Below are 27,603 nucleotides of genomic sequence, written 5' to 3' on the forward strand. Positions count from 1 at the left end.
GTCCTTGGTAATCTGCTGTTCTCCGTGGGGTTTTTCTCTCTCTGTAATGATACAATTAATTTTTATCACACTTAAATAGCTTATCACAAAAATAAAACTACACTTACATCAAGGTTCCATTCCTTCCGATTCTAATACTTAAGGCTAATGTGTATTTATGTTTTTCTGAGTGGCTTGCAGCCTAGGCGTAACTATTTCTCTAAAGGAGCACATTTTTAGTTGCCTTCAAGATGAAAATATTGGAAAACTGAAAGATGCTCTCAGTGATCTAAAGAAATTACCTTAGTGTGTTAAAAATATACTTTTTTTGTTTAATTTTAAAATGTGTTCATATCAGAATTTTAAATGTACTTTACATGCACAAAAATTAACAGTTCTACGAGGGGAGAAGAGGAGACCTTATACTTTAAGTAATCCAGTGTCAAAAACTGTTTCATTCCCCTCCGCCATACCCTTAAGAGGGATTTCTGCTCTTGAACATCATTCTTACCCCTTTGTTGTTATTTGTTACCCCTTTGTTGTTATGTTACGCCTTTGTTGTTATGTACGGGTCAAGTCGATTCTGACCCCTAGTGACCCTGTAGGGAGGGGCTGCTGGATTCAAACTGCCGACCTTTTGGTCAGCAGCCAAGCTCTTAACCACTGCCCCACCAGGGCTCCTTTAGGCCTTTAGGAAACAAAACAGTATATAGAACTGGGGTTATCTTTGCATTGATGATAACTACGCATAGAATAGCGACTATCACCACCTCTCAGAGCCCTGGTGGTACAGTGGTTAAGCATTCAGATGCTAACCAAAACGTGGGCAGTTTGAATCCACCAGCTGCTCCTTGGAAACCCTATGGGGTAGTTCTACTCTGTCCTATAGGGTCGCTGTGAGTCGGAATCCAGAGGAGGGCAACAGGTTTGAGCTTTTTGGACCACGACCTCTACAAATGTGTATTAAAAAAGCTCTGACAATTAAGAGTGTATAACAAGGTGGATGGAAACCCTGGTGGTGTAGTGGTTAAGTGCTAAGGCTGCTAATCAAAGGGTTGGCAGTTGGAATCCGCCAGGCGCTCCTTGGAAACTCTATGGGGCAGTTCTACCTGTCCTACAGGGTCGCTATAAGTCGGAATCGACTGGATGGCACTGGGTTTTGGAACAAGGCGTATGTAAATTTTTGTATGAGAGACTGACCTGATTTGTAAACTTTCACTTAAAGCACAATAAAAATTAATTAAAAAAAAAAAGCTTTAATTAGGATGAAGAATGGAAGTAGTATATCCCAAGCATTGTGTTTGATACCATCCCACACAACTTGAGGAGAAGGAGCAGAGTCTGTCATCTGGCCCTACATGTGGCAATAACTCAGACTCGACAACATTACACTCTCAGGCCACAGAGGCAGAGCATTTGGGGTCCATGGTGGAAATAAGAGTTGGTAAACTTCCCCGCTGAGCCTAACAACTTTTAAAACTTACTTTTAAAACCCCAAATTTATCCCACTCCTCGGGATATACCCTAGAGAAATAAGAGCCTTTACACGAACAGATATATGCACACCCATGTTTATTGCAGCTCTGTTTACAATAGCAAAAAGCTGGAAGCAACCAAGGTGTCCATCAACGGATGAATGGTTAAATAAATTGTGGTATATTCACACAACGGAATACTACCCACCAATAAAGAACAGTGAGGAATCTGTGAAACATTTCATAACATGGAGGAACCTGGAAGGCATTATGCTGAGTGAAATTAGTCAGAGGCAAAAGGACAAATATTGTATAAGACCACTATTATAAGATCTTGAGAAATAGTATAAACTGAGAAGAGCACATACTTTTGTGGTTATGAGGAGGGAGGGTGGGAGAGGGTTATTTACTGATTAGTTAGTAGATAAGAAGTACTTTAGGTGAAGGGAAGGATAATACTCAATACATGGAAGCTCAGCTCAACTGGACTGGACCAAAAGCAAAGAAGTTTCCAGGATAAACTGAATGCTTCAAAGGTCAGCGGAACAAGGGCGGGGGTCTGGGGACTATGGCTTAAGGGGACTTCTAAGTCAATTGGCAAAATAATTCTATTATGAAAACATCCTGCATCCCACTTTGAAATGTGGCGTCTGGGGTCTAAAATGCTAATAAGCGGCCATCTAAGATGTATCAATTGGTCTCAACCCACCTGGATCAAAGGAGCATGAAGAACACCAAGGTCACACGACAACTATGAGCCCAAGAGACAGAAACGGCCACATGAACCAGAGACTTACATCATCCTGAGACCAGAAGAACTAGATGGTGCCCGGCCACAACCAATGACTGCCCTGACAGGAAGCCCAACAGAGAACCCCTGAGGGAGCAGGAGATCGGTGGGATGCAGACCCCAAATTCTCATAAAAAGACCAGACTTAATGGTCTGACTGAGACGAGAGGAATCCCGGCGGTCATGGTCCCCAAACCTTCTGTTGGCCCAGGACAAGAACCATTCCCGAAGACAACTCATCAGACATGGAAGGGACTGGACAATGGGTTGGAGAGAGATGCTGACGAAGAGTGAGCTACTTGTATCAGGTGGACACTTGAGACTGTGTTGGCATCTCCTGTCCGGAGGGGAGATAGGAGGGTAGAGAGGGTTAGAAACTGGCAAAATGGTCATGAAAGGAGAGACTGGAAGGAGGGAGCGGGCTGACTCATTAGGGGGAGAGTAAGTGGGAGTATGGAGTAAGGTGTATATAAGCTAATATGTGACAGACTGACTTGATTTGTAAACTTTCACTTAAAGCACAATAAAAAATTATTAAAAAAAAAAACCCAAAATTTACTTTTTAACTGGAAACTGGTCTCCCAGAGAAGCGCCCTAGGGATACAGGCTGTTCTCTGCTAGTTTAGGTTACTGTTTTTAACAAATGAGTGTATGTCTTTCTCTTTGGGAGGCTTAAGCAAGGAACTCTATTTTATAAAACAGCAAGTAATCCATTATATTCATCTTACATTAAGCATAAAGAAGGCCACAAGCGTCCACAGCTGTGAGGCTAAGTAATTCAAGTTAACTCAATTATCTTTCTTTTTAAAGTTTCAGGGGTTACTGTAAATTCATGCTATCATCTCTACAAATACAGCTTATCACACTTGCTGCTAACTTGTATTCAATGTCTCTCAAGTGCAACACTGCTTTGTGGACACAAAAATGAATAAGATACACTGTCTACTCTCAGTGTGTTCGCAGAGGGAGCACAATGATTATTTAGAATTCTCTTCTGCCACTTACTGTTGTAACTTGTGCTATAAGGTGACATGAAAACACAGAGGACGAAACTGCTCATTCTGATAGAGGAAATGACATTTGAACAAATACATGAGAAAGAATTGTGCGTTTCAAGCAGAGAAAATTACATGAGCAATGCATAGAGGCCTGAAAGTCAGCTGGAGTAATCCAGGGTGCTTCCATTGAGGGTGCAGGGAATCCAGTGGGTGTTCAGGAAGGGAAGGGAGTTTGGAGTCAGGATCTTGAAGAGTCCTGAATGCTGTTCTAAGGGGTGTGGACAGTAGAGGCCTATGGTTGGAACTATAATTTAGGATAGTGATTCTAGTGGAGCTTTGAAAGACCTCAAGAGGAAAGGTATAGAAAGGCATGTGCTCCAAAAAGGCTTGTATTTATAATTCAGGAAACTCTGCTGCAGAAGGAAAAGATAGTTGACTTGCACATACTTTTTTTTAGATATAAACATTTTTTAGACAAAAATAAACAAGAAATATTTGCTTGTCAATACATAAAATACTCTGAAAGGAGACACAAGAAGCTGATTAACAATGGGTCTCTATGGAGAAAAGGGGAAGGGAGACTTTTCTTTCTTAATTTTGAACGCTGTGAGTGTATTCCAAACCCAAAACCAAACCCACTGCTATTGAGTCGATTCCGACTCATAGTGACCATATAGGACAGAGTAGAACTGCCCGATAGAGTTTCCTAGGAGCGCCTGGTGGATTCAAATTGCTGACGCCTTGGTTACCAGCCGAAGCACTTAACCACTATATCACCAGGGTTTCCATGAGTATATTACCTAGTCCAAAAATGAACTAATGATTCTTGCTTCTTTTGCTACTGAATAAAATTCATAGGAATTATTGAACATACTTATCCAATAGAAGAAGACTATAGTGCGTTGAATAGTGCCCCATTAAAATTCATGTCTACTCAGAACCTCAGAATGTGACTGTATTTAGAAACAGGGTATTACACATGTAATTAGGGATCTCGATGAGAAATGATCCCGGATTTGAGGTGGGCCCTAAATCCAATTAACATGTTGCTTTGAAGTCAGTTCCAACTCATGGTGACCACATGTGTTTCAGATTAGAACTGCTTCATAGGGTTTTCTTGGTGTAATCTTTATGGAAGCAGATCACCAGGCCTTTTTCCTGAAGGTACTGAATGGGTTCATACCATCAACCTTTAAGTTAGCAGTCAAGCACAAACGGTTTGTACCGCACAGGGATCTTGACTGATGTCCTTATAAGAAGAGGAGTGAACACAGAGACACCCACAGAGAAGGCCATGTGAAGACAGAGGTAGGCAGAGGCTCGAGTTGTGCTACCATAAGTGAAGGAACATCCAGGGCCGCCAGAAGCTATGAGAGGCAAGAAACGATTCTCCTCTGGACCCTTCAGAGGGAGTGTGGCCCTACCAATACCTTGATATCCGTCTGTCTTTCTAAACTGTGAGAGAATAAATTTCAGTTTTAAGCCACCCAGATTGTGGTAATTTGTTACGGAAGCCCTAGGAGACTCATACGAAGATCGATATGTAAGATGAAGTCTTACCATCCTTGCTTCTAAGGAGAATTCTAGCTGTACTTCTTCCAAGACAAATTTGTTCCTTCTCTGGCCATCCAGAACAAGATATGGCCTTGTATGCTAATGAGGCCGTATCAGTGTAGAGTGGGTCCTATACCTAATCACTTCTGCATGATCTAAGGAGCAGATTAGACACCTAGACAAGCAAGTGCAAAGGGAGAATATAGATGTCACACGGAGATAGCCAAGGAACCCAGGAACGCCTGGGCTAGGGAAGCGGAGACAAGGATTTTCCCCCAAAGCGGACAGAGAGCCTTCCCCTAGAACTGGTGCCCTGAATTTAGACTTCTAGCCTCTTAAGCTAAGAGAAAGAGCGCTGGTAGAGAAGTAGTTAAGAGCTCGGGCTGCTAACCAAGAAGTTGGCAGTTCAAATCCACCAGCTGCTCCTTGGAAACCCTATGGAGCAGTTGTACTTTGTCCTATAAGGTTGCTATGAGTTGGAATCAACTCAACGGCACACAACAACAAACTGTGAGAAAATAAATTTGTGTTTGTTAAAGCCACCAACTTGTGATATTTCTGCTAAAGCAGCACTAAGAACCTAAGAGATATTTTTTCAGAGCTAGGACTGTTAAACCTTGGTGGTAGAATAGATGTGGTGAATAAAAGACAGAGTCATCAGGCGTGACTTGTGGGTGTGTGGCAGTGGGCCAACAGCACTACTTACTATTTTAGAGAGAACCTGAGGGGCAGCTGTGGGAAGTGAAGCACCACTTTGAGCATACTGACTGTGAAGTACCATCGGGTGTCCATGTGGCCACAGATGGCCAAGGAGTCTGAAGCTTATATCACTTGGGGACACTTTTTAAGGAAATGAATACAGAATTAAGCATGAAGGAGAATATTTATTGAAGATAACAGATCATAAAATTCAAAGCTGAAAAACATCATAAAATTATAAAATCTCCCTAAAATGAGATTTTTCTTAGCTTCCTGATACCATTTTATAATGCTTTTTTGTCCTACATGTTTTGGGCTCCATTATTTGACATCCATACTTTAAATGCCCTCTTGTCAACCCATCTGATGAGCTCTTTGTCTTTTCATATGATAGAATTTTATAATTTTTCTATATAGAGAAAAAAGATAATTCAGTCTTTTTTCTAGCATAGTTGATCTAAATAGGTTTTTTTTATGATTGATATTTCAAGAAGTTCTTTTAATTTAGCTCATTCTTGGTAATATGTGATTTTTTAGAATTTTTGTCAAATTTGAGAAAGCATTTATCAACTTTTGCATATGATCTATTTGTGGTACTGCTATAAGTTTGTGTTCTACATATGCAGAACTACTGGAAATTTCTATTTTGCATGATTCTAATGCATTTACAATTGTTTATGCTATATTAACAAATGTATTTCTGACAAAAGGAAACTTTAGCTTAGTTGAACGAATAACGAAAAACAAGTCTCTTCTACTTATAATTTTATACATCTGATGATGGAAGAATTTTCCACAGGCCAGTTTCTCCTTTATTACCCACTACTCACATATCTCTGGAGCCCTGGTGGCACAGTGGTTAAAAGTTCAGCTGCTAACCAAGAGGTCGGCAGTTCAAATCCACCCCAGCTGCTCCTTGAAAACACTAGGCAGTTCTACACTGTCCTGTAGGGTTGCTGTGAGTTGGAACCGACTCGATGGCAACGGATATGGTTTTTTTTGGTTGACATACTTTGACATTTAATAAAGAACTAACCTTACCCAAAGAGAGATCTGGCCTTTGCCCTTGGATCCTGGAGGTAATCTCTAAACCCTTGGGATGGCCTGGCTGATAACAGTGTTGTTTGCTAGGGAGACTTGGACCATACTGGGTAGTCTAACAATGTGGGGACTTTGGGCTACATGGTATCAGCTTGACATTTGGAGGGGCTAGAGACTAAAGGTTAGCCACATAGGAAGTCAATCATATCTACATGACTGAGACCCATAAAAACTCTGGATATCAAAGCTCGAGTAAGTTTTCTTGGTTGACAGTACTCTATATATATTGTCACACTTTAGAAGCTTCACGCTTGGAACTTTCATGGATTCTGTCCCATGTATCTCTCCCCTTTTAATCTGTGTCCTTTTGCTGTACTAAACCATAAACACGAGTATAACAGCTTTCTGTGGGTCCTTCTAGGAAATTATGGAACGTGAAGGTAGTTTTGGGGACTTACAATTGATGTGAGAGGTGAGAGTAGTCTTGAGGCTGGTATTAGAAGAGAGGGTAGTCTTGGGGACTCCTGAATGTCGTACTCTGATTCGTATAAGATCTCTAACCCTTCACTTTGTGATGCCAGGAGAGTCAGCAGCATGGGTAGAAGGAATATCCCTAGAAGTCAGTCCTAGGTGAAGACTGCTAGCTAAACAAGGAAATGTGGAGAAATAACTAGATGCCACTAATCCCAAACTAAATGCATTTTCACCTCAACTTCTTTTGAAACGAAATCTACAGAATGCTCATGGCCCCTCCAATGCCCTTCCAATATAAAAGAGGAAGAGTAACTGAAGGGGAGATGAGGTGGGAAGAGATACAGGCAGGCAGGGTATAGAATCACCTTACTGAAAAAAGCAATTTGGCCTTTTGGTCCTGATTTCTGAGTCCCTCTCTCCCCACTCCCCCTTCTCCTTTACTCATATTGGACAGGGTGGCCAGGGTTGACATTTACCCGGATTGGCTGGGGAGCCTTGTCCAGTCAGACCTTTACCCAGATTGGCTGGGAAGATCCACTCACTAGTTGACCATTACCAGGATTGGCTGGTGGGCCTCACCCAGTATGACCTTTACTGGGATGGGGGTCAGGGGAGGCACCCTGTAGTTGATGTTTATACCGATGGATGCCCCTTCCAGTAGTTGACCTTTTTAAGTGGATTGGCTGGGGGTGCCAGTGACTAATAAAAACCCTAGAACAGAGAGGCTCACATGGTGCTTCCTGATTGAGGAGAGTCAGGAGAGGAAAACGTCCTTTGTACATGAGGCCCTGTGCTACAACCCTCCCCTACTAAGTAAACCTGTGATGGCCACAGAGGCAGTGGGAGACAATGATCAGACCTAGACAGACCTTGGCAACAGAGTGTAAAGTCTCAAGCGCTGAGAAGAGCTGAGAGGAGCAACCCATAGCCAAGCCTGCCAAATGACATCACTGAGTTGAAAGTTTCTTGTGGTTGAGAATGAACACTGGTTTTTGGAAGGGTACTCAGGTCCCCTTTGAGACATAAGGGTCTCCTTTTTAGACTTTGAGGCCCTCAGCTTGGACCCCTCCCGGACCTCACTCTTTGCATTTCTGATTATAAACTTCTCTGTTACTAAAACTGTTATTACAGTTAGGTTGTTTCCATGAGTTCTCTGTGACTGTTAACAATGAGTTATCAAACCTGATCAACAAAGAGTGCAATGGGGAGGATGGGGGTATATTTGACCTCAGCCACATGGAAACCAGCTTTCTGTTGAATCTTATGTTCAAGGTTATCATTTCAAGGCCTTAGCTAATTGTAGTTAAAATACTTATTTTTCACATTTTATAAAAACATATGACCATGGCAAGATATTGTTGGGGACCCTCTCAGAGCTGAAGAAGGGGCCTGTGTAAAGGCAGGGCCCTGGCACATAACTTCATTAGCTTCATAGTGCCTTTCTCACTTTTGAGGAAAGAATAAATTATTATTAGATAATGCTGAAACTGGCAAAGAAGTTTATATATATTTCGAGTCAGGGGAAACTATCAGGGATGTGCATTTGTAATCAAATCTCAGATATTTTTCATTTTTTCCTAGATTCCTGATGTTATTTAAATTTTTTTCCAAATTTTATTAATTTTCTTATGTTATTGAGAATATACACAGCAAAATATACACCAATTCAACAGTTTCTACATGTATAATTTAGTGATATTGATTACATTCTTTGAGTTGTGCAACCATTCTCACCCTCCTTTTCAGAGTTGTTTCTCCCTCGTTAACATAAACTCGCTGCCCTCTAAGGTTCCTATCTAATCTTTCTAGTTGCTATTGTCAATTTGATCCCATATAGATAGTTCTTAAAAGAACATAATGCTCAAGGCAGACCTTTTTTTACTAGTTAAGCTAAACAATTATTTGGTTTTAAGTAGACTTCAGGGGTTATTTTTGGTTTAAGGTTTAAAGATTATCACAGGGCGATAATTTCAGGGGTTCACCTACCCTCCCTGGCTCCAGGAAGCCTAGAATCCATGAGCATTTGAAATTCTGTTCTGTGGTTTCCCCAGTTTGATCAGAATTCTTCTATAGAATCTTTGATTGAAATGTTCAGTAATGGTACCTGGGCACCATCAGTTCTTCTGGTCTCCTGGAAAAAGGAACAGTTGTTTGTGGAAGCAGTTAGCCCACATTCCATATCCTCCTCCTATTCCTGACTTTCCTTCTTCCTCTGTTGCTCCAGGTGAATAAAGACCAATTGCTGTGCCTTGCAAGCCTTGAAGACCCCAGGCACTGTGCAATAAACCAAGAGGTAGAACAGAAGGACTAAACATGTTACTAGGCCAATTAACTAGGATGCCCCATAAAACCATGACCCTAAACATCCAAATCAAGGAACCAAGCCCCATGAGATGTTTGGTTGTATACATGTAGCCTCAGCAACTACTCTTTGGTCATTGTTGTAAATATATCTACCACACAGCTTTTGCCAATTAAACTTTTTACAGGTTTATAACTTATTAACAGCAAGTACAATAATCAGCTGTGCAACCCCACCATTAATCAATGTGATTTTTTCATCACCATTAACTGCTCTCTTCCCCCTCCCTCCTGCCCCTGGTAACCCCTAATAAACTTTGATCTCTATACATTTGCCTCTTCTTGTCTTTTTATGTAAGTGCAGTCATACAATATTTGTTCTTCTGTGATTGGCTTATTTTGCTCAGCATAATATCTTCAAGCTCCATCCATACTGTAGCATGTATCAAGACTTTATTTTTCCTCTTGGCTTAGTAGTATTCCATTGTATGTGTATGTACCACATTTTGTTTATCCATTCATCTGTTGATAGGCATTTAGGTTGTTTCTACCTTTTTACTATTGTGAATAGTTTTGCAGTGAACATTGGTGTACAAGTCTCTGTATGAATCTGCTTTCAAGTCTTTTGGGTATATACCTAGGAGTGTGGGTTCAATGGTTAACAGCTCAGGCTGTTAACCAAAAGGTGGGCAGTTTGAATCCACCAGCCACTCCTTAAAAATCCTATGGGGCAGTTATACTCTGTCCTATATGGTTGCTATGTATCGGAATCAACTCAACAGCAATGGCTTGTTTGTTTTTTTAATGGTAGTTCTGTTTTAAGTTTTTTGAGGAATCAGCACACTGTTTTCCACAACAGCTGTACCATTTTGCATTCCTACCAGCAATGGATAAGGGTCCCAATTTCCCTACATCCTTGCCAACATTTGTTATTTTCTGGTTTTTATGTCTTAGCCATCCCAGTGGGAGTGTAATGGTATCTCATTGTGGTTTTGATTTGTATCTCTCTGATAGCTAGTGAGCATCTTTTCATGTGTTTGGTGGCCATTTGAATATCCTATCTGGTGAAATGTCTATGCTAGTTCTTTGCCCGTTTTATAATTGTGTCATTTGTCTTTTTGTTGTTAAGTTGTCAAAATTTTATATATATATATATATATATATATATATAGCTTATTAGATTCTTGTCAGATATGTGGTTTCTGAGGATATTCTCCCAGTTCAGTAGGTTGTCTTTTCACTTTTTTGGTAAAGTCTTTTGGTGAACAAAATTTTTGTGAGGTCCCATTTATTTATTTTGCCTTTTGCTGTTTGTGCTTTTGTTATATTAGGTAATGCACTGTGGAAAGCTAGGTCTAGCAGCGTTGCCCCTGCTTTTTCTTCTAAGAGTTTTATGGATTTGCTTGCACATTTAGGTCCTTAATCCATTTTTAATTTGTTTTTGTGCATGGAGGCTTGGATCCTATTTCATTTTTCTGTATGTGGACATCCAGTTTTCCAAGCACCGTTTTTTAAAGAGGCTCTTCTTTCCCCATCGAATGGACTTAGCACCCTTGTCAAAAATCAGTTGATTATAGATGTGTGGATCATATCTGGGCTCTTGATTCTATTCCATTGGTCTAAGTGTTTATTGTTATGCTAGTACCAGGCGGTTTTGATTACTGTAGCTGTACAGTATGTTTTGAAATCAGGAAGTGTGAGTCCTCCTACTTCATTCTTCTCCTTCAGCATTGCTTTAGCTATTTGGGGCCACTTGCCTTCCCACATAAAGTTGAGAATTGGTTTTTCTATTTCTGTGAAGAAGGCTGTTGGAATTTTGATCCAGATTGCATTGAATCTATAGATGGCTTTCAGTACTATTGACATCTTAGCAATATTATGTCTTTGACTCCATGAACATGGAACATCTTTCCATTTATTTGAGACTTCTTTAATCTCTCTCAGCAGTGTTTTATAGTTTTCATTGTACAAGTCCTTCATGTCCCTGGTTAGATTTATTCCTAGATATTTTATTCTCTTAGATGTTATTGCAAATGGAATTGTTTCTCTAATTTCTCTTTCAGATTTCTCATTACTGGTGTATAGAAACCCAACTGATTTTTGTTTGTTGACCTTGTACCCTGCAATTTGCTAAATTCCTGTATTAGTTCTAGAAGTTTTCTTGTGAACTTCTTAGAATTTTCTATATATGGGATCATATCATCTGCAAATAAAGGTAATTTTACTTCTTCTTTTCCAATCTGGATACCTTTTATTTCTTTTTCTTGTCTTTTTGCTCTGGCTATGACTTTTCTTACAATATTGAACAGAAGTGGTGAGAATGGGCACCTTTGTTCCCAATTTCAAGGGGAAAGCGCTCAGTCTTTCTCCATTAAGTATGATGTTGGCTGTTGGCTTTTCATATATGTCCTCAGTAATATTGAGGTATTTTCCTACTATGATGTTATTCAAATTTTATCACAATACTGCTTTTACTTAAGACAAGCCCTCTTTAAGAATTAAAAATTTAAAGTAAGAAGTAATTCTTTAAGTCTTTATCTTTGAAAAGTCAGCCCAGTGAACCAGAGCAACGGATTATGACCAGGTCTGTTAGGAGCAAGTTAAGGAATTAATATAAAAGCTCATTTTCTAATGGCGTTGAATAAATGAAGTTCTAATTTGTTTCAATAATCTATATTCCAGAATGATATAGGCCAAGGGTTTCAGATTATGAAATATTCTGGCTTATTTAAAATATTTGCTGTAATTAACAAATTTCAAAGAGCAAAACTACAATATCATCCCCTTACTGCTAAAATTATACAGATCATAATTTACTTATTCCTCAAAAATGAGAAAGGCACTTCAGAGTCTTGTAGTGCCCACGGGCCTCCTTATGAACATCAATTATCTGACTCTGTGCTGTGCTTTGTTTTGTGCCAGACATGTGATACTGCAGTACTACACAGGATACTACGAAAGTTTGAGAAGACAAAATCAAACTGTCAGTCCCATCCATCAAATATTTGAGTGTCCTATGCTTGCCTGGCATTATTTGGCAAAAGATACAAAGACACCAAAGATGAATTAGACTGTCTGTCCTCATTGAGTTGGGAGGAGGGAGAAATATTAGAAAAATACACCAGATGATTACACTTCCTTTTTGCTAATTATTATTCTTCATTTGGAATTTTGAACCAAGTGCTTAGGGATTAAAAGGAAAAGGTTGTCACATCCAGGTGAGACAAAAAAGGTCTCATCTGCTGTTTCAACAATGTTTAATAACATTATTATACCTTTCTTATACCCTATGCACTAGCTTTGATGACAGGTGCACAAATAAGAATAAGATGTATGCAACCCCTCCAAAGCTTCAGAGTCTAGAGGAGGAGGCATGTAAGGGGCGGTGGGAGGGAGTCAAAGAGGAAAGCAGATCTTTTTGTCAAATAGGACAAAACAAAAACTTCTTCCTACCTCCAGAATCAAATTTGATTGCTCGTATAGCCAATTCCCAGTCACAGACGCAAAATGAATAAGGGGACAACATTTAAGCGGTACCATCCTGTAAAAGAGCCCTTCTGGAATGGCCATGTGGTCGTGATAGTTAAGACCTCAGGGTTCATAGACTTCCTGGGCTTAAATCCTTTTAAGTCCCAGCTCCTGCCCTTGCTTCATTTGTGACATTATACAAATCACTTAATTTCTCTGTGCCTCATTTTATTCATCTCTGAGATGAATATAATAATAGTACCCTGCTGTTTTGAGCATAAAATGAGTTCATCCAAGTAATGTTTACTTACTTACATCTGTGGCTACCTAGCCCACAGTAAGCACTTCACATGTATGATTTTTCTTCTTAATATCATCGATTATTAATTATCACTCACAGAAATAGCTCTGGTGGTGGCTACTAGAAAAAGGACTTAAATAAATTGCCACAGGGTCACAGGAGATGGGAAAAGATCAGGGGTGGATTATTCCATAGACAAGGTAAGCATAGTGCTTACCAGATTATCTGTAGTAAACAGTTTCACAGTTTTTCATCACATCAAAGATTCTGCTTCTAGGTATGACATCTGTCGCTCTCCCAATTTCACAGCACCTTCCTATAGAGTCAAAGCCTCTTTTGAAATTTACAATCCCTGACAGGGACAGGTACCCAGTAAAGCAAGATAAGCATGGGCTGATTTGTGCTTGCTTACTAATTTGTAGTGAACAATTTCACATGGATTTCATATGTCAGCCCTTGTTTACTAGGTAATCTGACCCTGGAAAAAGCCCTTGAGTGAGACAAGTGAGGCTTCATTAACGACGTGATCCTTGTGTTGGCTTTGGATGGGAAAATTAGTATCAGTTTAAATGGGAATTGAAGGAGAGGGTGCTGAGTAAAATGTCCAGGTAGAGGGAACAGCACAGTCAGGGGCATACTATCCTAAACGCAAGGTAAAAAGCACAAGGTAAGCACCAGACCATCTGCAGTGAGCAATTTTACATTTTTCACCATATTGAAGATTCTACTTCTAGGTATGGCTGGCATCTCTCTCTCTCTCAAGCCCACAACATCTTCCTGTAGAATCAAAGTCTCCTTTTCAAATTTACAATCCCTGACAGGGATGGAGTACCCGGTAAACCAAGTGCATGTGTAAAATTGTTCGCTACAGATTAGTAAATAACCACAAATCAGCCCACGCATACCTCGCTTATTGAATAATCCAACCCTGAGCACGGTGTCATGAAAGTGCCTGACTTTTTTGTGACTGACAAAAAGAGCTTGGTACAGCTGAACAAAAGGTGCTTTTGAGATAATTCTTGAAATACAAACACAACTTTGGCAAGTTGAAATGGAAGAAGGAAGTTGGTGGAGGATGGAGATGACTAGGTGGGTGGCATTCTAGGCAGGAACGTGAAAAATATGGAGCCAGTTCGGAGAGCACCCAGAAGTGGGATTTGGCTGGAGGGTAGGGTGGATGAAGAGATTAAAGGGTTAGAAGAGTGGAAAGAAGAGCTGGATTCATATTATGAACAGTTTTGGAAGTCACTATGGGATAGTTTACTGTACTACTTGAAGCAATACAATGAAAAGCCTCTGAAGGGTTTTTTCTGTTTGTGTATTTGATTGATTGAGCAGGGGAGTGATTGGATCAGATTTTCCCTTTAAACAGATTAATCTAGCAGCACTTTTCAGAAAGGATTAGTATGTGAAGAGAGAGAAGCAAGAATGCCAGTTCAAAGGCAGTGTCCTCCAGGAGTTTATATAATAGCTAAGTCTGGAGTCAGCTCTCTAAAGCTGAAATCTATAAATTGCCCTCTGTGTGTGCGTGAGTGTGTGTGTTTTAAATCTGAAGGCAAATGTTGTAAGGATATTATAACTATGTTTCCACTAGAGGGTAGTAGAGACAAATTGGTAAAATACGAAGATGAAACTGTTACTTCCCTACATGCTACAAGCCAACTATTTTTCTTCTTGTCTATATTTTGCAGTGATTTCAAGTTTAATTCAGTTATTCCGTGACTAAGAAAATTATGACAAGTATACTTAGTGAGTTGTAGCTATGGATGATTCAGTAAGTTCAAGGTACCCATTTTTAAGAGATGGTTAATAAAGCTGGGTTGACAAAACCTGAAAAATCTAGATGGCATTTTGTCCTTTTACAATAACCAATATCTCCTATTCGTCTTGAATTAGAACTCTTTATTTAAATCGAACCCTGAACATTGCATCCAAACTTCTTATTTATTATATTAAAAAAAAAGGAAAGAAGAAAACTTAATTCTGGTGTGTACTCTTAGATAATTTAAGCTGACAAGTCATTTCTTTGTTATGCTCATTTACAGATAATATCTTAAAATAAATAGTACTATATTTTACATATATATGTATATAGTAGAGAGTAGAAGGTTTTCGATATATATAAATATACATATATATATGTACATACATACATGTACATACATACACACACACGCTTTTGGAAAATAGTTTAACAATAAGGCCTCTAATGCCCATGCTTTTTTAAACTGAGCATTCCCTCCACTATTAATTTATCGTAAGTAATTAGTTCAGTAGGAGTAAAAGTTATATATTTGAAAAAGTTCATTACAACATTTTCTATAATAATAACAGTTTAGGGCCAACCTAGAAGTCTAATACAGAAATGGTTAAATAGGTAAGTTTGATACTTCCCTTGACCAAATATCACACAACACCAAACGCACACTGATTGCAAGTTTATAAAAGCATAGATTTATCCTGGAAAGAGAAAGACACAGAATTGTTCTTTTAGTGTGATGGGATGAGCGACCATTTAAAAATTTTTCTTCCAAGTAGTTTTATGTTGTTTTTGCAATAACACGCAAAAAGGGAAATGTACCACCAGTAGCATTTTACTTATAATTTTTAAATATTGCCATTTCAGTTAACTTTGTAAAGCCCTTACACTGCAAGAATTGCTATAAAACCTTCCTTCAATTACCTTATCTTGGTGAAAGACAGGAAAGAAGGAAGAAAGGAAGGAAAGAAAAAAAGGAAGGGAGGAAGGGAAGGAGAGAGAGCAGACTAAACTGAGATACGTACGGTGCATATAAAAAGGAGCCCTGGTGGCCCAACAGCTAAGTGCTAGGCTGCTAACCAAAAGGTTGGCAGTTAGAACCCACCCATGGGTTCCACAGGAGAAAGACCTGGAGATCTGTTCCTGTAAAGATTACAGCTAAGAAAACCCTAGTGGGTAGCTCTGCTCTGTTACATGGGATTGCCATGAGTCAAAATCGACTTGACAGCACCCAACAACAACACAGTGCATCTGCTACCATACCTACATACCTACCATACCTACAACCAAAATCAAAATATCGCTGGAGTAAACTACAGTGTTTTTGAAAAGATTTATAAATATCTTCCTTAATAGTTTAAGAAAAGAAGCACAAATAGGCTAGCAGAGCATACAGAAACCTGAAATGGAATCTGTCCATATTCCAACAGTACTGTGTTACAAAATATCATGTCTGTTGTAGGAAGTAGAATCTTTACAAACTTGTTCAGTCACGAAAACATCTGTTCAAGTTGAGTACCATCTTCTACCTTTCAAAACATAACAGAATCCCAAATAAATAAACACATCTTACTGACTTTTAAATACTTGTAAAGGCAATAATCATAGAATTATAGAATATTAAAATGTTAGAGCCAAATGGAGCTTTAGGAGATCATCTAATGACAAGTGAATAGAGTGCTGAGACTACTGGGTTTGTATTTCCCCGTTTTCAAAGCTGCAAGTACTTTTTTTTTTTTAATTTGAATTCCTGTTAAGAAGCTGTGTAACTTTGTCAGTTCTTAGGAAATATATAGATAAACCCATTGCTGTTGAGTCAACTCATAGCCACCCTATAGGACAGAGCAGAACTGCCCTGTAGGGTTTTCTTGGCTATAATCTTTATAGGAGCAGATCTCCATAGGGTTTCCAAGGAGCAGCTGGTGGATTTGAACTGCTGACTTTTGGTTAGCAGCTGAGCTCTTAACCACTGCACCACCAGTGATCCATATATAGATAGATACAAACCCATTCCTGTAGAGTCAATTCTGACTTATAGCAACCCTACAGGACAGAGTAGAACTGCCCTGCAGGGTTTCCAAGGAGCAGCTGGTGGATTTGAACTGCCCACCTTTTGGATAGCAGCTGTAGCACTTAACCACTGGGCCACCAGAGCTCCATATAGATAGAAGTATGTAAATTAAATCAGTTTAAGTGTTTCAATATGGTAATTAAAAAAAAATTACCCTTGAGTCAATTCTGACTCATAGTGACCTTATACACTGTACTAAGCACTTTAAATGGACTGTCTTTAAAGAGTCAACAATCCTATAGTTGTAGATCCAGTTTCAGATGAGGAAAGTAAGGTCTAGAGGTTAAATAATTTACCCAATGTCTAACAACTCATAAGGGGCAGGATGGCTACTTGAACCCAGGATCGTCTGACTCCAAAGCCCAGCTTCTCTACAACCATGCTATGTGCAATAAAATAAATATATGACTCTATTAACATGGTAAATTATTTGAAATATCATTAACACTAATTTTGGTAACTAGGAATTATATATTTAGTCCTTTTAAACTGTGCATCTTAGTGGTAATTTCATTCTCACTATTGTCTCTCTGAAGAACAGTAGAAGTGTATCATTTTCTTTAAATAAGAATGTGATTAAACAAGGTTGAATCATTGGTTAATAGTAGAGCATTTAAAATAGTTGTTAATTATTCTTGGAACACCACAATTATAAGCTTCACGTGAAAAAAATTCAGAGCTGATTCTCAAATAGTTGTAGGTCCAGCTTTTTTCCCAGCTCTAGAATTTTCCATTCAAGATATATGGTTGTTAATTTTCAGTGGTTTTGTGGGGGTAGGCTGAGGCGAACGAGGGCATAAGAGTGGATTGATGTAATCTTTTGTTCATAACATACTCTCAGCAATGGTGCCTTTATGGCCAGCTTTACTTATATCATTTTTAATATATAGTAATAATGTAATAAGAACCCACTTTTTTTTAAAAACCATAACCAAGCACTGAAACTGGGACATTTACAATAACTTACATGTATCTGTGTACTCCTCTTCATGCCATCCCGTCCCACCATCTCCATGACCCAAGTAACTGCCATCCTAAATCATTCCTTTCATTCCTTTTTAGTTTAGTTGCATTTTATCTGTACAGTCCTAAAAAAATTTGGGTGTGCCTATCTCTTTTTTTTTATCTCTCTATCTATATGGATTTATAGATATATATATATCCCCTCAACTTTTCATTTAGGAGTGTTTTAAACCTTCAGAAAAAAGTTGAAAGAGTAAGAACAATAAAACCCGTTTGTTCCTTCACCTAGATTCACCAATCTTTACCATTATGCCAAATTTGCTGCCTCGTCTTGGCCAGGATTTAGTTATTAAGTTATATTTTTAGGAAATCTGTTCGTTGGGTCCAGTTTTCCAAATTGTTGGCATATAGTTAATGATAAGTGCAAGATTCCAACTCATGGCGACCCCATGTGTGTCAGAGTAGAACTGCGCTCCACAGGGTTTTCAATGGCTGATTTTTTTGGTGAGAAGATCACCAGGCTTTCTTCTGAGGCACCTCAGGGTAAACGTGAATCTCCAATCTTTTGGTTAGTAGCTGAGCGTATTACCGTTTGCCCCACCCAGAGACTCCATCAGTATGTCTACAGAATGTTTTAATTCATAATATTATTTGTTTGTGACATTTCTCTTTCTTCTGATAAAATCTTACCAGGGGTTGTCTAGTTTGTTCGTTGGGTTGTATTTTAAGAACCCACGTTTGTTAATCTTCTCTTTGGTATCTTTGTTATGTATTTCATTGATTTCTGCTCTTATTTGTATCATCTCTTTCCTCCTACTCATTAATTTTTAGCATCTGTTCTTTCTAATATATTTATATCCAAAAATTTCCCTCATAATATTGTTGTTGCTATATTCTAAAAATGCTGGTATGTACTGTTTTAACTTTTTGAACATATGGAATACAGCAAAAATAGCTATTTAAATGTCACTGTCTGCTAATTCTAACATCTGTGTCAGTTCTAGTTTGTTTTCAGCCGATTGATTTTTCTCTTCATTGCAGGTCATATTTTTCTGCTTCTTTGCATAACTGGTAATTTTTTATTGTGTCGGGCATTATGAATTTTACCTACTTAGGGGCTGGATATTTTTGTATTCCTGTAAATATTTCTGAGCTCTGCTCCAAGATGCAAATAAGTTCCTTGGAAACAGTTAGATCTTTTGTAGTTCTGCTTTTATGATTTGTTAGACAAGATCAGCACAGTGTTTATTAGTCTGGGGCTAATTATTCCCCACTAGTTTTTTTTAGTTAGGCAAGAACTTTCTGAGAACCTCACCCATTTTTAGTGTGGGTTCTGCGTGGCAAATCTTCTGAAGCTTATGTACCTGAAAATATGTTAAGAAAAAAAAAAAAAGTTAGCCGTATATAAAATTTTATGTTCTGATTATTTTTCCTTCTATTTTTAAAATCATAACTGCTTTTTCTGCAAGCTTTTAGAATTTCCTTCTTGAGTTGATATTTTTAAAATTTCAGTATAATGGATCCAGGTGAAGTACTTTCTTCCTATTTTTTAAATTTGGGGCATAATGGGCTTTATGGGCATTTACATTGGTCCCTGGTTTATGCTTGACTACTAAAGGTTGGCAGTTCGAACCCACCCAGTGGCAGTATTGCAGCAGAAAGGCCTGGCTATCTGCTTCCATAAAGATTACAGCCAAGAAAATCCTATGGAGCAGTTTTACTCTGTTAACACCTGGGGTTGCCATGTGTTGGAATTGAACCAAAGGCAACAGGTTTGGCTTTTTAAAAAATGGGCTGTTACAATCTAGGTCTTTCATCTTTCTTTTAATTTGAGGATTTTATTTCCATTATTTCTTCAAATATTTCCTCCTGTCTATTTCTGTTTTTGAGACTCCTTTTACCCAGATGTTAGCAATTATACTTCTGTCTTCCATATCTTCTAACTATTCATTTATATTTTCTTTTGCTTCTTTCCTTCTTCCTTCCTTGAGAATTCCACAATCTGTCCCTTTAGTGGAAACCCTGGTGGTGCAGTGGTTAAGTGCTGTGGTTGCAAACCAAAGGGTCAGTAGTTCAAATCCACCAGGTGCTCCTTGGAAACTCTATGGGGCAGTTCTACCCTGTTGTATAGGGTCGCTATGAGTCGGACTTGATGGCAACGGGTTTTTGGTTTTGGTTCCTGTAGTTAATTTCCTCAGCTAAAGCCTACTAATACTTATCCCATCTATTGTTTACTTCAGATACTATATTTTTCATAACAAATATTTTCTTTTTTTTTTTTGTAGAATAGTTTATTTCATATTGTTGGTATTTCTCCTTTTACTGTTTAGTATGTGTTTTAGTCTTATTTTAAATTCTTCATGTTTTGTTTTAATACTCTGCTTCAGATGGAATCTGTAATCAGTTAGTTACTTTTCTTTTGAAATAGATAATATGATTATTTAGTCCCGTAGGCTCCTTTTCTCCTGCCTTCCCTATTAGGAAAGGCCAAAGGCCAGACATTACTGTGTGGCATCCCTGACTGGGTATTGGGGGCAGTGGGATGAGTCATAGGGTAGATAGTTCCAGGCACCAGAAAACTACAATTAATCATTCTTCACTCAGTCAGTGGCAGGATGAATCTCCTTTTGGAGGACGTACTCCTTAGATTGTGTAATTGAGCCCAGGAAGTGTCAGGGGAGAGGAGTGGGGAAGCAACTGCTCAAGACTAGTCAGTCCCCACCTGTTTTTCTCTGCTCTTCACCTGCACAGTTCATCTGTGTTGCCCCAATGGTCCAGCACTTCCCCTCAGTCTACTCAAGACTTCTGGCTGTTCAGTTTTATATGACAAGAAAGCAAACTATAAAGACCTGGAGCCAGAGGCTGTTTTTATCCACAGAGACCAGGACAGTATCCATGGTAAGGGTACAATAAATAATTTTGTAGAGAAACAGCATGAAATATTGATAAAACAATATAATGATGGTGATAAAGTCACACAAAAATACATACACACCTATCTAACTATCAATCAAATTTTGTGTGACCTCTGTGAGGCATTCAAGGCTTTTGGCCTATTGTAACTCCCTTTTAAAAGATATGTCCTTAAGATACAAGTATTGGTCTTTTTTTGTCTGGAATAGAAGAGAAAGAAAGAAACCCAAGAATCATAGAAGGAACTGGACTACAGGCCAAATTATCTACATGAACCACTGCCTCCTCCACCTTGACACCGGAAGAACTAGATGGTGCCCAGCTACCACTACTGAATGTTCTGATTTAGAACATAATAGAGAAATCTTGATAAAAAGGGAAAAAAATGTGGAACATAACTTCAAATTCTTAAAGAATTCAGACTTAGCAGACATATTGAGTCTGGAAGAATCCCCAAGACTATGGCCTTGAGTTGCTTTTCAAACCTTGAGTTGAAACTATCCCCTGAAGTCACCTTTAAGCTAAGTAACAGTTTACCCCAAAGAATGAGGATTGTCACCCATGAGTACTGCATTACTTAAAAAAAAAAATTATATAAGACCAAAAGGTCAACAGCCATTTTAAACAGAGATGAGAAGGTTGGGAGGCAGGCAGATTAAGTAAATGTAAGTGAAACAGCTAGAACAGAACTAACAAGAACGTTGACCTATGTGAAGAACGTAACAAATGTCACTGATCGTTATGTCTAGAAACTGTAGAATGGGAGCTGGTTTTGCTGTATATATATTTACACCAAAAATAAAACTTGAAAAAACAAAAAAAAGGTATGTCTTTAGAAATATTAGCCTCTTATGGTTCTCCTCTTACTCCCCTGGTTGCTCCCCTTCTCCTTCACTGGCTTTGATTTCTTTTCTCTCCACTAGAGCTCCCAGAGTTCTATCCTACGTACTTTCCTTCTCACTCTATTCTCTTTCCCTTCATGGTCTTACTGAACCCCAAGTTTACAAGTACCATCTATATAATGGTAATATTTAAATGCATAGTTCCAGTCCTCACCTCTCTTCTGAACTCCAGACTTACTGTCTATTGGATAGCTCTACCTGAAATCCCTGCTTATATCTTTACCTCAAACACTTTCCCCTACCAAATATGGTCCTTTTGTCTCAGTAACTGTTACCATATTTAACCATTCCTGAAAACTAAGTGTTTTGACCATGATTGATGATTTTTTCCTTCCTGACCACATCTAATTTGACAAGTCCATTCTACTTTTCTTTATTTCCATTCTTAGTGCTTTTTCCTTCATTTAGGCTCATCAGTTTTCAAATCTACCGTTTCAATATCTGCCTAACTTGTTATCCTCCCTATAATCTCTCCTCAGTTGACCCTCTCCAAAGTCATATCATTGTTTTTCTTAAAATTATTCAGTAGCTTTCCATCACAGAGATAATAACATCTAAACCTGTTAGCATGGTATTCCACTTTCTTTGTAATACATTTCCAAGTTATTGGACCCAAGTTTTTGTATTTAAATGATTAAATACAATATTATACAACTATACAATGGAAGTATGAAGTTGTTAAAAATTATACTGTACATACATATTTATTGACAGTAATAGTGGGGAAATGTGACACAAAACAGCATTCGTAATGACAAAAAAATCCTCAACAAAATACTGGCAAGTTGAAAGCTTTAATCTTTTTAACTTGTGATCCTTCCAACATACCATATTGCATTTCTTCTGTCTGGAACATCTCCCTACTTTGTCTACTCTTTGTTGAATGAGACGTAAGAGTCAGCAATGATCTGGCTAAGTGGATAAGAGAGGCCTCAAGTTTAGCTGACAGAAACAGAATGAGTAAATTCAGTGATTTCCAGAAAAAACCAGAAGTCGGTCAGACCAGGAAAAAGAGCAGTCTCTTGGAGTAGGGAATTAAACAAGTAGGGGAAAGAGAACTGTTAAAGTTTCATTGCTCATTATTTGGTTCTAACTGGTTTGAGAATAGGATCATCACCTTATGATAATTACATCATAATGAGAAAACCTACAAGCAAATGAAATAAACAGTAGTTAGGGATCTTGGCCTAGCTAGTACAGGTAGCTCCTGACTTATGATACATTCAAGTTAACCATGCACTTACACGTAACTTGCTAATGTTATCGTTCTCAGATGTTCAATCCCAGATGTACAAAGATTGGATTTATAAAGATACTGATAATAAAAAGCAATAATAATGAAAAGTAAAAAAAAGAGGTATTTGACTTAAGTCAGAACCCACTTATGACAGTTGTAGGGACAGAACCCCGTCGTAAGTCAGGGACTACCTGTACCGCCTTAGAAAAAAGTAATGGGAGGGTTTTGGGAGAGGTTTGTATTGAAAAAAAAAGAATGAAGTCATGGAGGAAAGAAAATGGTTTATGGGTATACAGGATTAACTTGAGCCCATGTTTAGGAGAGCTTTCTGGTACTACACATCTGTGTTTTCCCCATTCTTTTTGGTCAGTCATTGTAAACTAATAAAGCAAGTAGTTATATATTCACCTTGTAGATATATATATCCACCTTGTCTCTTCTAGTCTATTTTCATGTTGCTTTTTGGAAGGAACATGAAATCAAGAACCTAAAATTGGGAAATGTATGGGTTTGGAACAATCTAGACAGTTTACTCCTTGGCTTGCTCTTCCTGGCCTTGCCATCACTAGGTGGCAAGAAGGTAGTAGGGTGGAAGGGACAGGTTCAAACCTATCCAGAATGGAAAGTAGAGCAGGGAGACAACATCTATAAGGAACTTGCTAAATAAACTATGAGAAAGAAAGAGCAATCGATAAGATATAAATAGAAAAATTCACTACAGTGTTGTTTCTAATAGAAAAAAGAAAAATAACTTTAATAGGCCACTGATTAAATACAATACTATATAACCATACAATGAAAACATGCAGTTGTTAAAAATTATTCTATACATACATATTTATTGACAGTAATGGCATGGAAATGTGATAAAAAATAGCATGCATAGTAACACAAAAACCCTCAACAATATACTAGCAGATCAAATCCAGCAATATATAAAAAGGCTTTTACACCATGACCAGGTGAGATTTGTCCCAGAAATGCAAGGTTGGTTTAACATCCGAAAAATAATGTAATATACCATATCAATATAGAAGAGTGAAAATCACATGATTATCTTAGTAGCTACAAAAAAATTTGGCAAAATTCAATATCTCTCCATGATTTAAAAAAAAAAAAAAAAGAAACTACTCAGTAAACGAAGGTACTGCCTCAATCTGATAAAAATAATCTACCAATAATAATAATAATAACATCAGGTTGCAGTTGTTGCTTTTGCCATGGAGTCAATTCTGACTCATATCTACCCAATAAAAAAAAAAAGTTCCCCAGAGGGTTTCCTAGGCTGTAATGGGAGCAGATCACCAGGAGGTCTTTTCTTCTGTGGAGCCACTGGTGGGTTCAAACCAAAAACCTATCAGTTAGCATCCAAGTGCTTAACCATTGCTCCACCAGGGCTCCTTCCATACTCAATGGTAAAAGACTGAATGATTTTTTCCTAATATCAGAAACAATACAAAGATGTCCACTCCTGCCACGTCTATTCAACATTATATTGAATAGCCAGGACAATTGCAGTTATTAGGTGCCTTTGAGTAGGTTCCAACTCATAGTGACCCTATGTACAACAGAATGAAACACTGCCCGGTCCTGCGCCATCCTATGTACAGGTGCCTCATGAGCACAATTAAGTGTTCTGGAATTCCCATTCTTCACAATATTATCCACAATTTGTTATGATCCACATAGCTGAATGCCTTTCCGTAGTCAATAAAACACAGGTAAACATCTTTCTGGTATTCTCTGCTTTCAGCCAGGATCCATCTGACATCAGCAATGATATCCCTGGTTCCACGTCCTCTTCTGAATCTGGCTTGAATTTCCATCAGTTCCCGGTCAATGTGCTGTTGCAACTGCTTTTGAATAATCTTCAGCAAAATTTTACTTGTATGTGATATCAATGATATTGTTCAATAATTTCCGCATCCAGTTGGATCACCTTTCTTGGGAATGGGCACAAATATGGATCTCTTCTAGTCAGTTGGCCAGGAAGCTGTCTTCCAAATTTCTTGGCATAGATGAGTGAGTGCTTTCAGCTTTGCATCCATCTATTGAAACATCTCACTTGGTATTCTGTCAATTCCTAGAGCCTTGTTTTTTGCCAATGTCTTCAGTGCAGCTTGGACTTCTTCCTTCCATATCATCAGTTCTTGATCATATGCTACCTCCTGAAATGGTTGAGCATCGAAAAATTCTTTTTTGTGCAATGACTCTCAATATTCCTTCCATCTGCTTTTGATGCTTCCTGCGTCATTTAATATTTTCATTGTAGAATCCTTCAATGTCAGAACTTGAGGCTTGGATTTTTTCTTCAGTTCTTTCAACTTGGGAAATGCCAAGTGTGTTCTTCCCTTTTGGTTTTCTAACTCTAGGTCTTTGCACATGTTATTAGAATACTTACTTTATCTTCTCAAGCTGCACTTTGAAATCTTCTCTTCAGCTCTTTTACTTCTTTGTTTCTTCACTTTGCTTTAGCTGCTCTACGTTCAGGAGAAAGTTTCAGAGTCTCTTTTGATGTAGTTTTGGTCTTTTCTTTCTTTCCTGTCTTTTTAATGACCTCTTGCTTTCTTTATATATGATGTCCTTGATGTCATTCCACAACTCATCTGGTCTTCGGTCATCAGTGTTCAATGCATCAAATCTAATCTTGAAACGGTCTCTAAATTTAGGTGGGATATACTCACAGCCGTATTTTGGCTCTGGTGGACTTGTTCTAATTTTCTTCAATTTCAACCTGAACTTGCATATAAGCAATTGATGGTCCATTCCACATTTGGCTCCTGGTCTTGTTCTGACCGATGATATTGAGCTTTTCCATCATCTGTTTCCACAGATGTAGTCGATTTGATTCCTGTATAGTCTATCTGGCAAGGTCCATGTGTATAGTCGCCGTTTATGTTGTTGAAAAATGGTATTTGCGATGAAGAAGTTGTTGGCCTTGCAAAAATCTATCATGTGATCTCCAGCATCATTTCTGTCACCAAGGCCATATTTTCCAACTACTTTGTTTACAACTTTCACATTGCAATCACCAGTAATTATCCAATGTGTCTTGATTTCATGTTTGATGAATTTCAGACTGCAGAACTTGGTAAAAATCCTCAATTTTCTTCATCTTTGGCCTCAGTGGTTGGTGTGTAAATTGAATAATAATAGTTGTATTAACTGGTATTCCTTGTAGGCATGTGAATATTATCCTATCACTGACAGTGTTATACTTCAGGATAGTTCTTGAAATGTTCTTTTTGATGATGAATGCAATGCCATTTCTCTTCAATATATCATTCCCAGGACATTACCACGTGATTGTCTCATTCAAAATGGCCAATATCAGTCCATTTCAGTTCACTAATGCCTCAGATATTGATTTTTGTGTATTCCATTTCATTTTTGATAACTTCCAATTTTTCTAGATTCATGCTTTGTACATTCCACGTTCTGATTATTAGTGGATGTTTGCATCATTAAGGTCAACTCTACTTTGAGGAGGCAGCTCTTTCCCAGTCATATTTTGAGTACCCTCCAACCTGAGGGGCTCATCTTCTGGCACTATATCAGACAATGTTCCACTGCTATTCAGAAGGTTTTCACTGTGGCTAGAAGTAGACTGCTAGGCCCTTCTTTCTAGTCTGTCTTAGTCTGGAAGCTCCAGGGCAATTAGGCAAGAAAATTAAATAAAAATAAATAAAAGACATTAAGATGGGAAAGGCAGAAGTAAAATGATTTCTATTTGAGGATGACATAATCTTGTATGTAGAAAATCCTAATCAAGCCACTAAAATAATATTAGGACTAACACAGGAGTTCAGCAGGGTGATGGGATATAAGATCAATATAAAAAATTAATTGTATTTCTATATGGTAGCAATGAGAAAATAAAAACTAAACTAAGGAAACAATTCAATTCATAATAGCATCAAAAATACTTAGAATCACACAGGTTTTGTCAATTCAATTTTTTACAGGTGGGCAACTTATTGACAGCAATTGCGTTAATCAGCTGTGCACCTCTACCTTTAACCACTGGGATTTTTCCATTACCATAAATCTGAAACTCAGTGCTCCACAGAAGTTTTGTGATGGATACACTTACAACAACTAAAAAAGAGCAGCTGCTGAGGCTGCTTATGTACAACCGAACACCTCATAGGATTTGATTCCTTGGTTTGGAGGTTTAGGGTCATGGTTTCATGGGACACCCAAGTTAATTGGAATAATAATGTGTTTAGTGCTTCTGTTCTACCTTCTAGTTTGTTCCATAATGCCTGGCGTCTTCAAAGCTTGCAAGCAGCCATCCAAGGCATAACAGTTGGTCTCAATTCACCTGGAGCAACAGAGGAAGAAGGAGAGTCAGGAATAGGAGGAGGATATGGAATGTGTGGCTAATTGCGTCTATGAACTGATTCCTTTGCCATGAGACCAGAAGAACTGGTACCTGGCTACCATTACTGAACATTTTGGTCAAAGATTTAATGTCTTAGGCTAGGTTTTCTAGGAAAGCAAAACCAGTAAGAGAGAAAGAGATCAATAGCAAGGAAATGGCTCACATGTTTGTAGGAGGCTGGCAAGTCCCAAGTCCATGAGTCTGGCGTCAGGCTAGAGACTTCTTTTGACTCACATAGTTACAGAGGTTATTGAACTCGAGATTGGCAATCAGATGTCAGGCTGCTGGCTCATG

The 27,603-nt window shown here is 38.3% G+C and overlaps 1 long non-coding RNA gene across 1 annotated transcript; it reads right to left on the bottom strand.

Moving 5' to 3' along the window:
• Positions 1-3: 3 nt before the first annotated feature.
• LOC126059892 (uncharacterized) lies at positions 4-27,252 on the bottom strand. The gene is made up of 3 exons (XR_007513505.1): positions 27,169-27,252; positions 19,189-19,237; positions 4-41 (listed from the first exon to the last, which is right to left on the bottom strand). It is a non-coding gene; the product is annotated as an uncharacterized LOC126059892 (long non-coding RNA).
• Between the last annotated feature and the right edge of the window lie 351 nt (positions 27,253-27,603).

The sequence above is a fragment of the Elephas maximus genome, chromosome 16 (assembly GCF_024166365.1).
Source record: "Elephas maximus indicus isolate mEleMax1 chromosome 16, mEleMax1 primary haplotype, whole genome shotgun sequence".
NCBI lineage: Eukaryota > Metazoa > Chordata > Mammalia > Proboscidea > Elephantidae > Elephas > Elephas maximus.